Source organism: Salvelinus fontinalis, chromosome 31 (assembly GCF_029448725.1).
Source record: "Salvelinus fontinalis isolate EN_2023a chromosome 31, ASM2944872v1, whole genome shotgun sequence".
Classification (NCBI taxonomy): Eukaryota; Metazoa; Chordata; class Actinopteri; order Salmoniformes; family Salmonidae; genus Salvelinus; species Salvelinus fontinalis.
In genome coordinates this window covers 44,146,870-44,164,939 of record NC_074695.1, presented here as the reverse complement: position 1 = coordinate 44,164,939, position 18,070 = coordinate 44,146,870, and the positions used below count along the sequence as shown (strand labels likewise).

Below are 18,070 nucleotides of genomic sequence, written 5' to 3'. Positions count from 1 at the left end.
AATTTGTACTCCTTGTCCTAAATTAAAATGTTGAATAAGTAAATAGACTCTCAATATCTGCTGTAGTGTTGTCGATAGTGTTTCCCCAATTGATTATTGTTTGTTTACTCTTCTTCTTAGACGTAAAACCATGGACTGGCTATACGTTGATATGTTGCTGTGTCAATCATGGATAACAATGATGTAATTTTAACTCACACTGGAAGAAACATAATGCATGAATCATTTCAAAATCCTAAATGAGATTCCATTGATATCAGTGTGTTAAAAACAACACCGTTGGTTTGACCTGCTAGTTACTGCAGGCTGCAATGAGCCCTATGGTGATGGCTCGTTCGCGAACGAACGGCTCTTTTTGAACGGATATTTTTGGTGAACATGCTGTTTTTCTGCAGATAAGACATAAAGTAATTATCTAAAGAGGGTGAATCATCACTGCAGAAACAAGAGAGAGCGCCTCAATCTGGTCCAGGCAGATTTATTTTCTTCATTCTTTTGCAGGCCATCAAATAATTTGGCCAGGTAAACATTTATTTGAACGTGCATTTTACTATCTGACATAATGGTCGCCTACTTTTCGGGCATAACATTGGATATTTGCATTTTTGTTCATTGTTCTAGGTCGATTTCGAAGCATTTTGGGAGCCAAATGGTCTGGCTCTTTTACGTGAACTGAGTCAAATGAGCCGTCTCACAGAAAAGACTCCGAATGCCCATCACTAGAGTCATACAGCAGGATTAATACACGCTCCTCAGGGTCAGCGGCTCCAGAGACGTGCTCCGACCACTATCTGTCTTGAGCAAAGAGAATAAAAATACATGTTTATCACTGATAATTGATCGCATGGTGCAAGGATGACTGCAATTAATTGAGCATTGAATGTGATGGACACAGCTTTGTAGAACCAAAACATACACAGCCTCTGCCCAACAAACTCGAGAACGAATTGTCTGGAGGCTGTTCGCGAACGACTGTGCGCATCAATCTCACCTCAGTCAAGCAATGTATTTCGTTCAAAATCTATACCCTTAGCAGCCACAGGTAAACTTCGTTTCAAATGTATCAAAAAATCATCTTATTTGTATGCCTATCAATCACCAAATCTACATTGTTTAAAGCACACGTGTACAAGTCTCAGTCTCAAATGACAGCTTCAATAAGACCTATTTTGTAAACGACATGTGAACGGGAGGTTCGTAAAATCATGACTCTTTCGAGTTTTCAGTGCATCGTTCGCCGGTAGGGGTCCTGCGTGCTCTGGGCATTGCTGACTAAAGCGAACGAAATATTTGTATTTTGAACAAACGAACAGAAAAGATCAGAGTAAATAGAAATATTCCAACTTCCGGTCACTAGTTAAAACTTGATTGAGCAGACTACCTGTAGTCTATGGCAAAAGCCTTTACATACACCACCTCACCAAACTTCCTCAGTATTTATTTCACAACAGTAGGAAGCCCAGCCGTGAGGCCGGGCATCAAAAAATTAGTTGATACTCATAATGTTCCTCCCCACGGAAATCTTTAGTAAAAGGCGAAAGATTTATGCGATCTGAAGAGAAACCAGAGTGTACTGCAGATTAAACGAACCGGTCTCAACATCTTCAATTCATTATAAGTCCCGGTGACGTTTTTTATAACAATATCACCCAAACTGTAAAGTCGGCAAATCACAGTTTTATTACATTGAAATGAAAAGAATACCACATTCGTAGTGGAAATATTTTGCAAAATTATTATTTAATTTAAACATTTAGTAGCCTATATTTCCGCACGAAATGCATGCTGGGGATTATTACAATCACTTCCTATTTCAGCCACACCCGTTGCTGACAGGTGTATAAAATTGAGCACACAGCCATGCAATCTCCATAGACAAACATTGGCAGTAGAATAGCCTTACTGAAGAGCTAAGTGACTTTCAACTTGGCACCGTCATAGGATGCCACCTTTCCAACAAGTCAGTTCATCAAATTTCTGCCCTGCTAGAGCTGCCCCAGTCAACTGTCAGTGCTGTTATTGTGAAGTGGAAACATCTAGTGGTAACAACAGGTCAGACACGAAGCGGTAGGCCACACAAGCTCACAAACGGGACCGCCGAGTAGCTCGTAAAAATGGTCTATCCCCGGTTGCAACACTCACTTCCGAGTTCCAAAATCCCCCCTCAGCAACGTCAGTGCAAGAACTGTTCATCACGAGCTTCATGAAATGGGTTTCCATGACCTAGCAGCCGCACAGAAGCCTAAGATCACCATGCACAATGCCAAGCGTCGGCTGGAGTGGTGTAAAGCTCATCGCCATTGGACTCTGGAGCACTGGAAACGCATTCTCTGGAGTGATGAATCACGCTTCACCATCTGGCTGTCCAACTGACAAATCTGGGTTTGGCGGATGCCAGGAGAACTCTACCTGCCCCAATGCATAGTGCCAACTGTAAAGTTTGGTGGAGGAGGAATAATGGTCTGGGGCTGTTTTTCATGGTCCGTCCTAGGCCACTTAGTTCCAGTGATGTTCCACCTTCCAGACAATTCTGTGCTTCCAACTTTGTGGCAACAGTTTGGGGAAGGCCCTTTCCTGTTTCAGCATGAAAATGCCCCTGTGCACAAAGCGAGGTCCATACAGAAATGGTATGTCGAGATCGGTGTGGAAGAACTTGACTGGCCTTCCCAGAGCCCTGACCTCAACCCCATCAAACACCTTTGGGATGAAATGCAACACAGACTGCGAGCCAGGCCTAATCGCCCAACCTCACTAATGCTCTTGTGGCTGAATGGAAGCAAGTCCCTGCAGTAATGTTCCAACATCTAGAGTGGAAAGCCTTCCCAGAAGAGAGGAGGCTGTTATAGCAGCAAAGGGTGGACCAACTCCATTTTAATGCCCATCATTTTGGAATGAGATGTTCCACAAGCAGGTGTCCACATACATTTGGTCATGCACTGTACAGTACATTCGGAAAGTATTCAGACCCCTTGACTTTTTCCACATTTTTGTTACGTTACAGCCTTATTCTAAGATTGATTAAATAGATTTTGCCCTCATCAATCTACACACAATACCCAATAACGACAAAGGAAAAACTAGATTTTATACATTTCTTCTATGACACTTGAAATTGAGCTCAGGTGCATCCTGTTTCCATTGATCATCCTTGAGATGTTTCTACAACTTGAATGGAGTCCACCTGTGGTAAATTATATTGATTGGACATGATTTGAAAAGGCACGCAGCTGTCTATATAAGATCCCACAGTAGACAGTGCATGTCAGAGCAAAAACCAATCCATTAGGTCGAAGGAATTGTCCGTAGAGCTCAGAGACAGGATTGTGGTGAGGCACAGATCTGGGCAAGAGTACCAAATTGGGGGAGAAGGGACTTGGTCAGGGAGATGACCAGGAACCCAATGGTCACTCTGACAGAGCTCCAGAGTTCCTCTGTGGAGATGGGAGAACCTTCCAGAAGTAACACCATCTCTACAGCACTCCACCAATCAGGCCTTTATGGAAGAGTGGCTAGACGGAAGCCACTCCTAAGTAAAAGGCACATGACAGCCCGTTTGGAGTTTGCCAAAAGGCACCTGAAGGACTTTCAGACCATGAGAAACAAGATCCTCTGGTCTGATGAAACCAAGAGGGAAATCTTTGGCCTCAATGCCAAGCGTCAAGTCTGGAGGAAACCCGGCACTATCCCTACGAAGAAGCATGGTGGTGGCAGCATCATGCTGTGGGGATGTTTTTCAGCGGCAGGGACTGGGAGACTAGTCAGGATCAAAGGAAAGATGAACAGAGAAAAGTAGAGAGATCCTTGTTGAAAACCTGCTCCAGAGCGTTCAGGACCTCAGACTGAGCAACAGGACAAGCACACAGCCAAGACAATGCAGGAGTGGCTTCAGGACAAGTCTCTGAATGTCCTTGAGTCGCCCAGCTAGAACCCGGACTTGAACCCCATCGAACACTGGAGAGACCTGATAATAGCTCTGCAGCGACGCTCCCCATCAAACCTGACAGAGCTTGAGAGGATCTGCAGAGAAGAATGGGAGAAACACCCCAAATACAGGTTTGCCAAACTTGTAGCGTCATACCCAAGAAGACTTGAGGCTGTAATCGCTTCCAAAGGTTCTTCAACAAAGTACTGAGTAAAGGGTCTGAATACTTATGTAAATGTGATATTTACGTTGTTTTTTTTGTAAACATTTGCAAAAATTTCAAAAAAATGTTTTTGCTTTGTCATTATTGGGTATTGTGTGTAGATTGACGAGGAAAAAATGATTTGATCACTTTTAGAATAACGCTGCATTGTAACAAAACTTTGAAAAAGTTAAGAGTCTGAATGCTTTCCAAATGCACTGTAAATTTGTACTCCTTGTCCTAAATTAAAATGTTGAATAAGTAAATAGACTCTCAATATCTGCTGTAGTGTTGTCGATAGTGTTTCCCCAATTGATTATTGTTTGTTTACTCTTCTTCTTAGACGTAAAACCATGGACTGGCTATACGTTGATATATTGCTGTGTCAATCATGGATAACAATGATGTAATTTTAACTCACACTGGAAGAAACAAAATGCATGAATCATTTCAAAATCCTAAATGAGATTCCATTGATATCAGTGTGTTAAAAACAACACCGTTGGTTTGACCTGCTAGTTACTGCAGGCTGCAATGAGTCCTATGGTGATGGCTCTTCGCGAACGAACGGCTCTTTTTGAACGGATATTTTTGGTGAACATGCTGTTTTTCTGCAGATAAGACATAAAGTAATTATCTAAAGAGGGTGAATCGTCACTGCAGAAACAAGAGAGAGCGCCTCAATCTGGTCCAGGCAGATTTATTTTCTTCATTCTTTTGCAGGCCATCAAATAATTTGGCCAGGTAAACATTTATTTGAACGTGCATTTTACTATCTGACATAATGGTCGCCTACTTTTCGGGCATAACATTGGATATTTGCATTTTTGTTCATTGTTCTAGGTCGATTTCGAAGCATTTTGGGAGCCAAATGGTCTGGCTCTTTTACGTGAACTGAGTCAAATGAGCCGTCTCACAGAAAAGACTCCGAATGCCCATCACTAGAGTCATACAGCAGGATTAATACACGCTCCTCAGGGTCAGCGGCTCCAGAGACGTGCTCCGACCACTATCTGTCTTGAGCAAAGAGAATAAAAATACATGTTTATCACTGATAATTGATCGCATGGTGCAAGGATGACTGCAATTAATTGAGCATTGAATGTGATGGACACAGCTTTGTAGAACCAAAACATACACAGCCTCTGCCCAACAAACTCGAGAACGAATTGTCTGGAGGCTGTTCGCGAACGACTGTGCGCATCAATCTCACCTCAGTCAAGCAATGTATTTCGTTCAAAATCTATACCCTTAGCAGCCACAGGTAAACTTCGTTTCAAATGTATCAAAAAATCATCTTATTTGTATGCCTATCAATCACCAAATCTACATTGTTTAAAGCACACGTGTACAAGTCTCAGTCTCAAATGACAGCTCCAATAAGACCTATTTTGTAAACGACATGTGAACGGGAGGTTCGTAAAATCATGACTCTTTCGAGTTTTCAGTGCATCGTTCGCCGGTAGGGGTCCTGCGTGCTCTGGGCATTGCTGACTAAAGCGAACGAAATATTTGTATTTTGAACAAACGAACAGAAAAGATCAGAGTAAGTAGAAATATTCCAACTTCCGGTCACTAGTTAAAACTTGATTGAGCAGACTACCTGTAGTCTATGGCAAAAGCCTTTACATACACCACCTCACCAAACTTCCTCAGTATTTATTTCACAACAGTAGGAAGCCCAGCCGTGAGGCCGGGCATCAAAAAATTAGTTGATACTCATAATGTTCCTCCCCACGGAAATCTTTAGTAAAAGGCGAAAGATTTATGCGATCTGAAGAGAAACCAGAGTGTACTGCAGATTAAACGAACCGGTCTCAACATCTTCAATTCATTATAAGTCCCGGTGACGTTTTTTATAACAATATCACCCAAACTGTAAAGTCGGCAAATCACAGTTTTATTACATTGAAATGAAAAGAATACCACATTCGTAGTGGAAATATTTTGCAAAATTATTATTTAATTTAAACATTTAGTAGCCTATATTTCCGCACGAAATGCATGCTGGGGATTATTACAATCACTTCCTATTTCAGCCACACCCGTTGCTGACAGGTGTATAAAATTGAGCACACAGCCATGCAATCTCCATAGACAAACATTGGCAGTAGAATAGCCTTACTGAAGAGCTAAGTGACTTTCAACTTGGCACCGTCATAGGATGCCACCTTTCCAACAAGTCAGTTCATCAAATTTCTGCCCTGCTAGAGCTGCCCCAGTCAACTGTCAGTGCTGTTATTGTGAAGTGGAAACATCTAGTGGTAACAACAGGTCAGACACGAAGCGGTAGGCCACACAAGCTCACAAACGGGACCGCCGAGTAGCTCGTAAAAATGGTCTATCCCCGGTTGCAACACTCACTTCCGAGTTCCAAAATCCCCCCTCAGCAACGTCAGTGCAAGAACTGTTCATCACGAGCTTCATGAAATGGGTTTCCATGACCTAGCAGCCGCACAGAAGCCTAAGATCACCATGCACAATGCCAAGCGTCGGCTGGAGTGGTGTAAAGCTCATCGCCATTGGACTCTGGAGCACTGGAAACGCATTCTCTGGAGTGATGAATCACGCTTCACCATCTGGCTGTCCAACTGACAAATCTGGGTTTGGCGGATGCCAGGAGAACTCTACCTGCCCCAATGCATAGTGCCAACTGTAAAGTTTGGTGGAGGAGGAATAATGGTCTGGGGCTGTTTTTCATGGTCCGTCCTAGGCCACTTAGTTCCAGTGATGTTCCACCTTCCAGACAATTCTGTGCTTCCAACTTTGTGGCAACAGTTTGGGGAAGGCCCTTTCCTGTTTCAGCATGAAAATGCCCCTGTGCACAAAGCGAGGTCCATACAGAAATGGTATGTCGAGATCGGTGTGGAAGAACTTGACTGGCCTTCCCAGAGCCCTGACCTCAACCCCATCAAACACCTTTGGGATGAAATGCAACACAGACTGCGAGCCAGGCCTAATCGCCCAACCTCACTAATGCTCTTGTGGCTGAATGGAAGCAAGTCCCTGCAGTAATGTTCCAACATCTAGAGTGGAAAGCCTTCCCAGAAGAGAGGAGGCTGTTATAGCAGCAAAGGGTGGACCAACTCCATTTTAATGCCCATCATTTTGGAATGAGATGTTCCACAAGCAGGTGTCCACATACATTTGGTCATGCACTGTACAGTACATTCGGAAAGTATTCAGACCCCTTGACTTTTTCCACATTTTTGTTACGTTACAGCCTTATTCTAAGATTGATTAAATAGATTTTGCCCTCATCAATCTACACACAATACCCAATAACGACAAAGGAAAAACTAGATTTTATACATTTCTTCTATGACACTTGAAATTGAGCTCAGGTGCATCCTGTTTCCATTGATCATCCTTGAGATGTTTCTACAACTTGAATGGAGTCCACCTGTGGTAAATTATATTGATTGGACATGATTTGAAAAGGCACGCAGCTGTCTATATAAGATCCCACAGTAGACAGTGCATGTCAGAGCAAAAACCAATCCATTAGGTCGAAGGAATTGTCCGTAGAGCTCAGAGACAGGATTGTGGTGAGGCACAGATCTGGGCAAGGGTACCAAATTGGGGGAGAAGGGACTTGGTCAGGGAGATGACCAGGAACCCAATGGTCACTCTGACAGAGCTCCAGAGTTCCTCTGTGGAGATGGGAGAACCTTCCAGAAGTAACACCATCTCTACAGCACTCCACCAATCAGGCCTTTATGGAAGAGTGGCTAGACGGAAGCCACTCCTAAGTAAAAGGCACATGACAGCCCGCTTGGAGTTTGCCAAAAGGCACCTGAAGGACTTTCAGACCATGAGAAACAAGATCCTCTGGTCTGATGAAACCAAGAGGGAAATCTTTGGCCTCAATGCCAAGCGTCAAGTCTGGAGGAAACCCGGCACTATCCCTACGAAGAAGCATGGTGGTGGCAGCATCATGCTGTGGGGATGTTTTTCAGCGGCAGGGACTGGGAGACTAGTCAGGATCAAAGGAAAGATGAACAGAGAAAAGTAGAGAGATCCTTGTTGAAAACCTGCTCCAGAGCGTTCAGGACCTCAGACTGAGCAACAGGACAAGCACACAGCCAAGACAATGCAGGAGTGGCTTCAGGACAAGTCTCTGAATGTCCTTGAGTCGCCCAGCTAGAACCCGGACTTGAACCCCATCGAACACTGGAGAGACCTGATAATAGCTCTGCAGCGACGCTCCCCATCAAACCTGACAGAGCTTGAGAGGATCTGCAGAGAAGAATGGGAGAAACACCCCAAATACAGGTTTGCCAAACTTGTAGCGTCATACCCAAGAAGACTTGAGGCTGTAATCGCTTCCAAAGGTTCTTCAACAAAGTACTGAGTAAAGGGTCTGAATACTTATGTAAATGTGATATTTACGTTGTTTTTTTTGTAAACATTTGCAAAAATTTCAAAAAAATGTTTTTGCTTTGTCATTATTGGGTATTGTGTGTAGATTGACGAGGAAAAAATGATTTGATCACTTTTAGAATAACGCTGCATTGTAACAAAACTTTGAAAAAGTTAAGAGTCTGAATGCTTTCCAAATGCACTGTAAATTTGTACTCCTTGTCCTAAATTAAAATGTTGAATAAGTAAATAGACTCTCAATATCTGCTGTAGTGTTGTCGATAGTGTTTCCCCAATTGATTATTGTTTGTTTACTCTTCTTCTTAGACGTAAAACCATGGACTGGCTATACGTTGATATATTGCTGTGTCAATCATGGATAACAATGATGTAATTTTAACTCACACTGGAAGAAACAAAATGCATGAATCATTTCAAAATCCTAAATGAGATTCCATTGATATCAGTGTGTTAAAAACAACACCGTTGGTTTGACCTGCTAGTTACTGCAGGCTGCAATGAGTCCTATGGTGATGGCTCTTCGCGAACGAACGGCTCTTTTTGAACGGATATTTTTAGTGAACATGCTGTTTTTCTGCAGATAAGACATAAAGTAATTATCTAAAGAGGGTGAATCGTCACTGCAGAAACAAGAGAGAGCGCCTCAATCTGGTCCAGGCAGATTTATTTTCTTCATTCTTTTGCAGGCCATCAAATAATTTGGCCAGGTAAACATTTATTTGAACGTGCATTTTACTATCTGACATAATGGTCGCCTACTTTTCGGGCATAACATTGGATATTTGCATTTTTGTTCATTGTTCTAGGTCGATTTCGAAGCATTTTGGGAGCCAAATGGTCTGGCTCTTTTACGTGAACTGAGTCAAATGAGCCGTCTCACAGAAAAGACTCCGAATGCCCATCACTAGAGTCATACAGCAGGATTAATACACGCTCCTCAGGGTCAGCGGCTGCAGAGACGTGCTCCGACCACTATCTGTCTTGAGCAAAGAGAATAAAAATACATGTTTATCACTGATAATTGATCGCATGGTGCAAGGATGACTGCAATTAATTGAGCATTGAATGTGATGGACACAGCTTTGTAGAACCAAAACATACACAGCCTCTGCCCAACAAACTCGAGAACGAATTGTCTGGAGGCTGTTCGCGAACGACTGCGCGCATCAATCTCACCTCAGTCAAGCAATGTATTTCGTTCAAAATCTATACCCTTAGCAGCCACAGGTAAACTTCGTTTCAAATGTATCAAAAAATCATCTTATTTGTATGCCTATCAATCACCAAATCTACATTGTTTAAAGCACACGTGTACAAGTCTCAGTCTCAAATGACAGCTCCAATAAGACCTATTTTGTAAACGACATGTGAACGGGAGGTTCGTAAAATCATGACTCTTTCGAGTTTTCAGTGCATCGTTCGCCGGTAGGGGTCCTGCGTGCTCTGGGCATTGCTGACTAAAGCGAACGAAATATTTGTATTTTGAACAAACGAACAGAAAAGATCAGAGTAAGTACAAATATTCCAACTTCCGGTCACTAGTTAAAACTTGATTGAGCAGACTACCTGTAGTCTATGGCAAAAGCCTTTACATACACCACCTCACCAAGCTTCCTCAGTATTTATTTCACAACAGTAGGAAGCCCAGCCGTGAGACCGGGCATAATGTTCCTCCCCACGGAAATCTTTAGTAAAAGGCGAAAGATTTATGCGATCTGAAGAGAAACCAGAGTGTACTGCAGATTAAACGAACCGGTCTCAACATCTTCAATTCATTATAAGTCCCGGTAACGTTTTTTATAACAATATCACCCAAACTGTAAAGTCGGCAAATCACAGTTTTATTACATTGAAATGAAAAGAATACCACATTCGTAGTGGAAATATTTTGCAAAATTATTATTTAATTTAAACATTTAGTAGCCTATATTTCCGCACGAAATGCATGCTGGGGATTATTACAATCACTTCCTATTTCAGCCACACCCGTTGCTGACAGGTGTATAAAATTGAGCACACAGCCATGCAATCTCCATAGACAAACATTGGCAGTAGAATAGCCTTACTGAAGAGCTAAGTGACTTTCAACTTGGCACCGTCATAGGATGCCACCTTTCCAACAAGTCAGTTCATCAAATTTCTGCCCTGCTAGAGCTGCCCCAGTCAACTGTCAGTGCTGTTATTGTGAAGTGGAAACATCTAGTGGTAACAACAGGTCAGACACGAAGCGGTAGGCCACACAAGCTCACAAACGGGACCGCCGAGTAGCACGTAAAAATGGTCTATCCCCGGTTGCAACACTCACTTCCGAGTTCCAAAATCCCCCCTCAGCAACGTCAGTGCAAGAACTGTTCATCACGAGCTTCATGAAATGGGTTTCCATGACCTAGCAGCCGCACAGAAGCCTAAGATCACCATGCACAATGCCAAGCGTCGGCTGGAGTGGTGTAAAGCTCATCGCCATTGGACTCTGGAGCACTGGAAACGCATTCTCTGGAGTGATGAATCACGCTTCACCATCTGGCTGTCCAACTGACAAATCTGGGTTTGGCGGATGCCAGGAGAACTCTACCTGCCCCAATGCATAGTGCCAACTGTAAAGTTTGGTGGAGGAGGAATAATGGTCTGGGGCTGTTTTTCATGGTCCGTCCTAGGCCACTTAGTTCCAGTGATGTTCCACCTTCCAGACAATTCTGTGCTTCCAACTTTGTGGCAACAGTTTGGGGAAGGCCCTTTCCTGTTTCAGCATGAAAATGCCCCTGTGCACAAAGCGAGGTCCATACAGAAATGGTATGTCGAGATCGGTGTGGAAGAACTTGACTGGCCTTCCCAGAGCCCTGACCTCAACCCCATCAAACACCTTTGGGATGAAATGCAACACAGACTGCGAGCCAGGCCTAATCGCCCAACCTCACTAATGCTCTTGTGGCTGAATGGAAGCAAGTCCCTGCAGTAATGTTCCAACATCTAGTGGAAAGCCTTCCCAGAAGAGAGGAGGCTGTTATAGCAGCAAAGGGTGGACCAACTCCATTTTAATGCCCATCATTTTGGAATGAGATGTTCCACAAGCAGGTGTCCACATACATTTGGTCATGCACTGTACAGTACATTCGGAAAGTATTCAGACCCCTTGACTTTTTCCACATTTTTGTTACATTACAGCCTTATTCTAAGATTGATTAAATAGATTTTGCCCTCATCAATCTACACACAATACCCAATAACGACAAAGGAAAAACTAGATTTTATACATTTCTTCTATGACACTTGAAATTGAGCTCAGGTGCATCCTGTTTCCATTGATCATCCTTGAGATGTTTCTACAACTTGAATGGAGTCCACCTGTGGTAAATTATATTGATTGGACATGATTTGAAAAGGCACGCAGCTGTCTATATAAGATCCCACAGTAGACAGTGCATGTCAGAGCAAAAACCAATCCATTAGGTCGAAGGAATTGTCCGTAGAGCTCAGAGACAGGATTGTGGTGAGGCACAGATCTGGGCAAGGGTACCAAATTGGGGGAGAAGGGACTTGGTCAGGGAGATGACCAGGAACCCAATGGTCACTCTGACAGAGCTCCAGAGTTTCTCTGTGGAGATGGGAGAACCTTCCAGAAGTAACACCATCTCTACAGCACTCCACCAATCAGGCCTTTATGGAAGAGTGGCTAGACGGAAGCCACTCCTAAGTAAAAGGCACATGACAGCCCGCTTGGAGTTTGCCAAAAGGCACCTGAAGGACTTTCAGACCATGAGAAACAAGATCCTCTGGTCTGATGAAACCAAGAGGGAAATCTTTGGCCTCAATGCCAAGCGTCAAGTCTGGAGGAAACCCGGCACTATCCCTACGAAGAAGCATGGTGGTGGCAGCATCATGCTGTGGGGATGTTTTTCAGCGGCAGGGACTGGGAGACTAGTTAGGATCAAAGGAAAGATGAACAGAGAAAAGTAGAGAGATCCTTGTTGAAAACCTGCTCCAGAGCGTTCAGGACCTCAGACTGAGCAACAGGACAAGCACACAGCCAAGACAATGCAGGAGTGGCTTCAGGACAAGTCTCTGAATGTCCTTGAGTCGCCCAGCTAGAACCCGGACTTGAACCCCATCGAACACTGGAGAGACCTGATAATAGCTCTGCAGCGACGCTCCCCATCAAACCTGACAGAGCTTGAGAGGATCTGCAGAGAAGAATGGGAGAAACACCCCAAATACAGGTTTGCCAAACTTGTAGCGTCATACCCAAGAAGACTTGAGGCTGTAATCGCTTCCAAAGGTTCTTCAACAAAGTACTGAGTAAAGGGTCTGAATACTTATGTAAATGTGATATTTACGTTGTTTTTTTTGTATACATTTGCAAAAATTTCAAAAAAATGTTTTTGCTTTGTCATTATTGGGTATTGTGTGTAGATTGACGAGGAAAAAATGATTTGATCACTTTTAGAATAACGCTGCATTGTAACAAAACTTTGAAAAAGTTAAGAGTCTGAATGCTTTCCAAATGCACTGTAAATTTGTACTCCTTGTCCTAAATTAAAATGTTGAATAAGTAAATAGACTCTCAATATCTGCTGTAGTGTTGTCGATAGTGTTTCCCCAATTGATTATTGTTTGTTTACTCTTCTTCTTAGACGTAAAACCATGGACTGGCTATACGTTGATATATTGCTGTGTCAATCATGGATAACAATGATGTAATTTTAACTCAGTAATTTTAACTCACACTGGAAGAAACAAAATGCATGAATCATTTCAAAATCCTAAATGAGATTCCATTGATATCAGTGTGTTAAAAACAACACCGTTGGTTTGACCTGCTAGTTACTGCAGGCTGCAATGAGCCCTATGGTGATGGCTCTTCGCGAACGAACGGCTCTTTTTGAACGGATATTTTTAGTGAACATGCTGTTTTTCTGCAGATAAGACATAAAGTAATTATCTAAAGAGGGTGAATCATCACTGCAGAAACAAGAGAGAGCGCCTCAATCTGGTCCAGGCAGATTTATTTTCTTCATTCTTTTGCAGGCCATCAAATAATTTGGCCAGGTAAACATTTATTTGAACGTGCATTTTACTATCTGACATAATGGTCGCCTACTTTTCGGGCATAACATTGGATATTTGCATTTTTGTTCATTGTTCTAGGTCGATTTCGAAGCATTTTAGGAGCCAAATGGTCTGGCTCTTTTACGTGAACTGAGTCAAATGAGCCGTCTCACAGAAAAGACTCCGAATGCCCATCACTAGAGTCATACAGCAGGATTAATACACGCTCCTCAGGGTCAGCGGCTCCAGAGACGTGCTCCGACCACTATCTGTCTTGAGCAAAGAGAATAAAAATACATGTTTATCACTGATAATTGATCGCATGGTGCAAGGATGACTGCAATTAATTGAGCATTGAATGTGATGGACACAGCTTTGTAGAACCAAAACATACACAGCCTCTGCCCAACAAACTCGAGAACGAATTGTCTGGAGGCTGTTCGCGAACGACTGTGCGCATCAATCTCACCTCAGTCAAGCAATGTATTTCGTTCAAAATCTATACCCTTAGCAGCCACAGGTAAACTTCGTTTCAAATGTATCAAAAAATCATCTTATTTGTATGCCTATCAATCACCAAATCTACATTGTTTAAAGCACACGTGTACAAGTCTCAGTCTCAAATGACAGCTTCAATAAGACCTATTTTGTAAACGACATGTGAACGGGAGGTTCGTAAAATCATGACTCTTTCGAGTTTTCAGTGCATCGTTCGCCGGTAGGGGTCCTGCGTGCTCTGGGCATTGCTGACTAAAGCGAACGAAATATTTGTATTTTGAACAAACGAACAGAAAAGATCAGAGTAAGTAGAAATATTCCAACTTCCGGTCACTAGTTAAAACTTGATTGAGCAGACTACCTGTAGTCTATGGCAAAAGCCTTTACATACACCACCTCACCAAACTTCCTCAGTATTTATTTCACAACAGAAGGAAGCCCAGCCGTGAGGCCGGGCATCAAAAAATTAGTTGATACTCATAATGTTCCTCCCCACGGAAATCTTTAGTAAAAGGCGAAAGATTTATGCGATCTGAAGAGAAACCAGAGTGTACTGCAGATTAAACGAACCGGTCTCAACATCTTCAATTCATTATAAGTCCCGGTGACGTTTTTTATAACAATATCACCCAAACTGTAAAGTCGGCAAATCACAGTTTTATTACATTGAAATGAAAAGAATACCACATTCGTAGTGGAAATATTTTGCAAAATTATTATTTAATTTAAACATTTAGTAGCCTATATTTCCGCACGAAATGCATGCTGGGGATTATTACAATCACTTCCTATTTCAGCCACACCCGTTGCTGACAGGTGTATAAAATTGAGCACACAGCCATGCAATCTCCATAGACAAACATTGGCAGTAGAATAGCCTTACTGAAGAGCTAAGTGACTTTCAACTTGGCACCGTCATAGGATGCCACCTTTCCAACAAGTCAGTTCATCAAATTTCTGCCCTGCTAGAGCTGCCCCAGTCAACTGTCAGTGCTGTTATTGTGAAGTGGAAACATCTAGTGGTAACAACAGGTCAGACACGAAGCGGTAGGCCACACAAGCTCACAAACGGGACCGCCGAGTAGCTCGTAAAAATGGTCTATCCCCGGTTGCAACACTCACTTCCGAGTTCCAAAATCCCCCCTCAGCAACGTCAGTGCAAGAACTGTTCATCACGAGCTTCATGAAATGGGTTTCCATGACCTAGCAGCCGCACAGAAGCCTAAGATCACCATGCACAATGCCAAGCGTCGGCTGGAGTGGTGTAAAGCTCATCGCCATTGGACTCTGGAGCACTGGAAACGCATTCTCTGGAGTGATGAATCACGCTTCACCATCTGGCTGTCCAACTGACAAATCTGGGTTTGGCGGATGCCAGGAGAACTCTACCTGCCCCAATGCATAGTGCCAACTGTAAAGTTTGGTGGAGGAGGAATAATGGTCTGGGGCTGTTTTTCATGGTCCGTCCTAGGCCACTTAGTTCCAGTGATGTTCCACCTTCCAGACAATTCTGTGCTTCCAACTTTGTGGCAACAGTTTGGGGAAGGCCCTTTCCTGTTTCAGCATGAAAATGCCCCTGTGCACAAAGCGAGGTCCATACAGAAATGGTATGTCGAGATCGGTGTGGAAGAACTTGACTGGCCTTCCCAGAGCCCTGACCTCAACCCCATCAAACACCTTTGGGATGAAATGCAACACAGACTGCGAGCCAGGCCTAATCGCCCAACCTCACTAATGCTCTTGTGGCTGAATGGAAGCAAGTCCCTGCAGTAATGTTCCAACATCTAGTGGAAAGCCTTCCCAGAAGAGAGGAGGCTGTTATAGCAGCAAAGGGTGGACCAACTCCATTTTAATGCCCATCATTTTGGAATGAGATGTTCCACAAGCAGGTGTCCACATACATTTGGTCATGCACTGTACAGTACATTCGGAAAGTATTCAGACCCCTTGACTTTTTCCACATTTTTGTTACGTTACAGCCTTATTCTAAGATTGATTAAATAGATTTTGCCCTCATCAATCTACACACAATACCCAATAACGACAAAGGAAAAACTAGACTTTATACATTTCTTCTATGACACTTGAAATTGAGCTCAGGTGCATCCTGTTTCCATTGATCATCCTTGAGATGTTTCTACAACTTGAATGGAGTCCACCTGTGGTAAATTATATTGATTGGACATGATTTGAAAAGGCACGCAGCTGTCTATATAAGATCCCACAGTAGACAGTGCATGTCAGAGCAAAAACCAATCCATTAGGTCGAAGGAATTGTCCGTAGAGCTCAGAGACAGGATTGTGGTGAGGCACAGATCTGGGCAAGGGTACCAAATTGGGGGAGAAGGGACTTGGTCAGGGAGATGACCAGGAACCCAATGGTCACTCTGACAGAGCTCCAGAGTTCCTCTGTGGAGATGGGAGAACCTTCCAGAAGTAACACCATCTCTACAGCACTCCACCAATCAGGCCTTTATGGAAGAGTGGCTAGACGGAAGCCACTCCTAAGTAAAAGGCACATGACAGCCCGCTTGGAGTTTGCCAAAAGGCACCTGAAGGACTTTCAGACCATGAGAAACAAGATCCTCTGGTCTGATGAAACCAAGATGGAAATCTTTGGCCTCAATGCCAAGCGTCAAGTCTGGAGGAAACCTGGCACTATCCCTACGATGAAGCATGGTGGTGGCAGCATCATGCTGTGGGGATGTTTTTCAGCGGCAGGGACTGGGAGACTAGTCAGGATCAAAGGAAAGATGAACAGAGAAAAGTAGAGAGATCCTTGTTGAAAACCTGCTCCAGAGCGTTCAGGACCTCAGACTGAGCAACAGGACAAGCACACAGCCAAGACAATGCAGGAGTGGCTTCAGGACAAGTCTCTGAATGTCCTTGAGTCGCCCAGCCAGAACCCGGACTTGAACCCCATCGAACACTGGAGAGACCTGATAATAGCTCTGCAGCGACGCTCCCCATCAAACCTGACAGAGCTTGAGAGGATCTGCAGAGAAGAATGGGAGAAACACCCCAAATACAGGTTTGCCAAACTTGTAGCGTCATACCCAAGAAGACCTGAGGCTGTAATCGCTACCAAAGGTTCTTCAACAAAGTACTGAGTAAAGGGTCTGAATACTTATGTAAATGTGATATTTACGTTGTTTTTTTGTATACATTTGCAAAAATGTAAAAAAAACTGTTTTTGCTTTGTCATTATTGGGTATTGTGTGTAGATTGACGAGGAAAAAAATATTTGATCAATTTTAGAATAACGCTGCATTGTAACAAAACTTTGAAAAAGTTAAGGGTCTGAATACTTTCCGAATGCACTGTAAATTTGTACTCCTTGTCCTAAATTAAAATGTTGAATAAGTAAATAGACTCTCAATATCTGCTGTAGTGTTGTCGATAGTGTTTCCCCAATTGATTATTGTTTGTTTACTCTTCTTCTTAGACGTAAAACCATGGACTGGCTATACGTTGATATGTTGCTGTGTCAATCATGGATAACAATGATGTAATTTTAACTCACACTGGAAGAAACATAATGCATGAATCATTTCAAAATCCTAAATGAGATTCCATTGATATCAGTGTGTTAAAAACAACACCGTTGGTTTGACCTGCTAGTTACTGCAGGCTGCAATGAGCCCTATGGTGATGGCTCGTTCGCGAACGAACGGCTCTTTTTGAACGGATATTTTTGGTGAACATGCTGTTTTTCTGCAGATAAGACATAAAGTAATTATCTAAAGAGGGTGAATCGTCACTGCAGAAACAAGAGAGAGCGCCTCAATCTGGTCCAGGCAGATTTATTTTCTTCATTCTTTTGCAGGCCATCAAATAATTTGACCAGGTAAACATTTATTTGAACGTGCATTTTACTATCTGACATAATGGTAGCCTACTTTTCGGGCATACCATTGGATATTTGCATTTTTGTTCATTGTTCTAGGTCGATTTCGAAGCATTTTGAACGAAGAACCGTTTGGGAGCCAAATGGTCTGTCTGGCTCTTTTACGTGAACTGAG

At 43.0% G+C, this 18,070-nt stretch overlaps 3 non-coding genes and 1 pseudogene across 3 annotated transcripts; all 4 read right to left on the bottom strand.

The window, feature by feature from the left end:
* Positions 1 to 1,456: 1,456 nt before the first annotated feature.
* LOC129830488 (U5 spliceosomal RNA) lies at positions 1,457 to 1,572 on the bottom strand. Its single transcript, XR_008755541.1, has one exon. It is a non-coding gene; the product is annotated as a U5 spliceosomal RNA (small nuclear RNA).
* Positions 1,573 to 5,802: 4,230 nt separating this feature from the next.
* Positions 5,803 to 5,918, bottom strand: LOC129830487 (U5 spliceosomal RNA). The gene has a single exon (XR_008755540.1). It is a non-coding gene; the product is annotated as a U5 spliceosomal RNA (small nuclear RNA).
* A 4,214-nt stretch (positions 5,919 to 10,132) lies between these two features.
* Positions 10,133 to 10,242, bottom strand: LOC129830472 (U5 spliceosomal RNA; annotated as a pseudogene).
* A 4,242-nt stretch (positions 10,243 to 14,484) lies between these two features.
* LOC129830486 (U5 spliceosomal RNA) lies at positions 14,485 to 14,600 on the bottom strand. Its single transcript, XR_008755539.1, has one exon. It is a non-coding gene; the product is annotated as a U5 spliceosomal RNA (small nuclear RNA).
* Between the last annotated feature and the right edge of the window lie 3,470 nt (positions 14,601 to 18,070).